The sequence below is a fragment of the Artemia sp. Qi Xiang Cuo genome, chromosome 16 (assembly GCF_049724085.1).
Source record: "Artemia sp. Qi Xiang Cuo chromosome 16, ASM4972408v1, whole genome shotgun sequence".
Classification (NCBI taxonomy): domain Eukaryota; kingdom Metazoa; phylum Arthropoda; class Branchiopoda; order Anostraca; family Artemiidae; genus Artemia; species Artemia sp. Qi Xiang Cuo.
The window spans coordinates 51,219,759-51,224,036 of NC_142809.1; the positions used below are offsets into that span (position 1 = coordinate 51,219,759).

Below are 4,278 nucleotides of genomic sequence, written 5' to 3' on the forward strand. Positions count from 1 at the left end.
CCAACAATTGGTTAAAAAAAGAACTAGGTCTGTGGTCTAAAGAAAAATTCTAATATTTATATACAAATAAAGCATTAAGGTTGTATAAAAAAGGAAAAAAGTTACACACTACTAATATACAAATAGTTATTTTAATTAAGAGGCTAATTTTTTCTTACTTGTTTTCTAAACACAAAGTGCCGCTTAAATAGAAACATTTTGTTTCTGCTTGGCGTTTAATTACATTTATATTGTTTACACATTAAAGTTAGCATTAATTATTAAGAAGACTTAAAAATTTTCATCAACTTAGATACAATAATTATCAGTGCAATGCATTTTGGATAATATTTAAAAAGTTACTTTAAGACCCTATATAGTAATATAACAATAAACAAAGCAATTTTTTTCAAAGTAAATTTATCACAAAGTAAAACTAAAATTTGGTATACCTTTTTTTTCCCAAAAGTAAAACACTCAAAATACCAATTTAACTACAATCAAAAGTATTATTACTGACATAGCAAAGAATTGGCTCCGTTATTTTTATAAATTTTTTTTTTAATTTTCTTTTAGATTAATAAATTTTTGTGCGAGAGATTATGGTTTCGTCCAGACAGGGGTTTTTACATCCTTCCCTCCGAGTATTTGATGTTTTCTATAATTTTAACATTTAAAAACACATATAATCAATCCTACAGTCATGATAGCAGTTATGAAATACCCCTAAGTTGAGGCTAATAAGTCTTCATAATAAGGTGCTCTTTCTATTTTGCGTCACCACAGTAGACCAAAATGAAATGATTCTACTCCAATTAGGATTGATCCCAAGATTACTCCTAGAGACCACGATGTGACTGTATTAAACATATAATTTAATAAATCGTATTTTACCTTAGGAGGAACATATCTATCACTATAGAAATAATTCAGGTCGTCCAATTTATGGCAGAACCAAAACCAATAATTATAATTTTATTTAGTATATAGCTTAATTTCTACAAAACAAAATACGTCAAACATAACATCAGTGGTGGAATACAAATTTTAGCCCGCTTGGATTGAATTCCTGAACTGATGTGGTTTAAATAGTGGTCCAAAATGCGCATAGATGATATGTCCGATCTACTTGTTTTTGTAGACTTGATACGACTCAATTTCTTTTTCTCATACAATAAATTGCTTTTGTTTGCTGTCAATTTTTCTAGAGTTGAACGAGATTGTCTTATCGCTTCCCAAATGCTAGGAATATATCTTAACCTTGAACGATTAAATCCTGCAATTGTTAATAGATTTTTCAAATTTGTCCACACCGAATGTTCATGTTTCTTCCATACTATTTTCAGTTGTGTACAGTGGCAAACTGGATTCTTTTTCTGATGTTTGCTATTGACTGGGTTCAATTCCTCTAGCTTGGCTTCTTTTTTCTCGCTTCTAGATTCTTATGGAAAATTAGACTCTGGTTTTGTCAAGTAATTATAGAACTATGGTTGTCCGGAGATGATCTATCTAATTTCTGGTTCCTTTTCACTTTTCAACTGCAAACAACTGGAAAGTAAATCCCACATCAATTTTGAACATCTCAGCTTTTTCAGTCTTCTAACAATCAACTTTTTAACATTTTACTAACGTAGACAAAATTGAAATGGGTTTTCTCCAATTAGAATTGGTCTCGAGATTACTTCTAGAGACCAAGATATGACTGTATTAAATATTTAATTTTACAAAAACGTATTCTACCTCAGGAGGAACGTATCCATCACCATAAAATAATTCAGGTCGTTGGCTGAAAAGAAAAATCTGTCATCCATCATCTGCACAACGTAGATAAATTTGGAGACCACACTGCCTTTCTTTGACGATAAAATAAAATTTCAAAATAGGGATAAAATCCTTTCTAATAGACAGTGTACAGAAATTTTCTTGAATTCAACGACATTTTCCTATCGCTTTCCAAATTCTAGGGATAAATCTTTGTCTTGGAAACTTCACTCCTGCAATTGTTAGTTGATTTTTTAAATTTGTCCACACTGAAAGTTCCTGGTTCATCCATGGTAATTTCAGTTGTGAACTGTCGCAAACCGGATTCTTTTCTGATTTTTGATATTGACAGGCTTCAATTCTTCTAGCTTTGCTTCTTTGTTTTCGCTCCTAGATTCTTCTCGAAAATTAGACTGTTTTTTTCACGTAATTATTTAACTATAGATGTCCGAAGATGATGTCTCTTATTTCTGGTCGCTTTTCACTTTTGACTTTTCAACAACTTGATACTAAATCCAACACCAATTATGAAAATCTCAGCGTTTTCATTCTTATAACAATCAACTTCTTATTATTGTACGAACGTAGACCAAGTTGAAATGGTGCTTCTTCAATTAGGTGTAATCTCCAGACTACTCCTAGTGACCACGATATGATTTCATCAAATATATAATTAAATAAATCGTCTTCTACCTCAGGAGGAACGTATGCATCGCTATAGATATAATTCAGGTCGTCAATTTCCCTGGCAGAAGCAAAATTAATAATTGTTACAGTGTAGGATTCCTCACGAGTATATTATCGCATTTCAAATCTTTTTCAAGATGGCCGTGAAACATTTCGTCTCCTGGTACCATACATAGTACACCTGAAGAAAGGATCGAAGATCGTCGTTTTCCCCAGTATTTTTTTTACAAATGCCTGTATCTTTAGGCCACCTTTTTTTCCAACTTTAACCCACTTTTATCTTTTACTAACCTCTTTTTTCATGGTATTTGTGCCAGGTCTTGGTTCCATATTTTCTCCCGTTGTTATGCTGGGATTTTTGTTTGAGTGCTCCAATTTACGTCGACGGGTGAAGATTGTTTGGGCTAATTTTCTTAGTGTGTCCAGAGTAATAATTGACTCCTTTACAACTTTCACTAACTGCTTTTCACACATCACGACAATAATTACGCTATTTGGGGTGGAATAGCGTTCGCCTTTGTCCCCAGCAACTGCCTGTAGACTGGCCATACTTAAGATCGCCTGATACGGCGATCAGGTATACATGTGATCTATAGTCCTTATGCCATGAATTGCAGTGAAATAGGTATATCCCTTTAACCATAAGCCTTATATATCCAAATATAAAAATAATGCGGGCAAATGTTTCTGCTAAACTTTTGTCGCTCTGACGAATGTGTGGAAATGTTCCTGGAAACTCTCTCAAATTGTTATCATGGAATCTAACAACGTCATACCTTCCTGGACACTTCCCTTCCTAATTTTCAAGTCTAATTTAGTCCTATACAGTAGAAGACCATGATCTTTACTCTTAACATCGATAACAGCACTCCTCTGTGCCGTAGTATCTTAAATGAATCCTGCCACTATTTTTTTTATAGTAACATAATCAATAGTAACATTTGCGCTACTACATAGTAACGTTAATCAATAGTATATCAGTTTTAGTTGTAATGGTATTTAGCATGTGGATACCATTTAACTTACGGGTCATTTAATGACTAAAGACTTTATTGGTGATAACTAGATTGTTATACCTACAAAACTACTGTCATCTATAACAATTGCAGTTTTTTTGTCCTTCACCAAGTTCATCTAAGCTGGGACAACATTTATTCACATTTAGAACGACCTGAGTATAGGAATCTCGGAATAAAATACCATGTTTATACCTGGAATCTTGTCTGTTTGTTCACGTAGCTATAAGTAAAATTAATTTACCTCACGAGTACTTCCGCAGTAGGTTCTACAGGAGCTAATAGCTAATATTACTGTGACTGATGCTCTGCACTTTTGGTCATAAAACACTAAAGGCACTGGTTTGATTCATTTTGCATGTTTACACGTTTCTGCGTTTATTTGAGACCTGAATAGTTTCATTTTGAGAATAGCACAAGAAAGACTGTGAATTGGAGCATGCTTGAAAATGAGAAGAAATAAAGATCAAGAAAAGTTATTATAAAATTTTAAAAGTTATACCTGTGAACAGTAATCCATTTGCCACACCTCGCATTGATTCAAGTATATCCCTTTCACAATCATTCTTACACATCCAAATATAAATATAACTTTGCCAAATATTTTAGCCAAAATTTCATCATTCTGAGCAATCACTTTGAAAAAAAAACCATGGCAATCATCGCTGCAGAAATATGTAAACAAATGACAGTCCTGAAAAGGGTAATGAACAACTATATCAAATAGTCAATAGCCCCGACTTGAAACAAGTCAATAGTCCCTTATTTTTTTAAAACCTAAAGATTAAAAACATAGGAAATATCATGGTTTAAACAGAAACCTAAGAGCCAAGAT

General features: G+C 32.8%; 1 pseudogene; it reads right to left on the minus strand.

Annotated features, from left to right (window-relative positions):
• Positions 1 to 1,063: 1,063 nt before the first annotated feature.
• Positions 1,064 to 2,976, minus strand: LOC148943072 (uncharacterized; annotated as a pseudogene).
• Between the last annotated feature and the right edge of the window lie 1,302 nt (positions 2,977 to 4,278).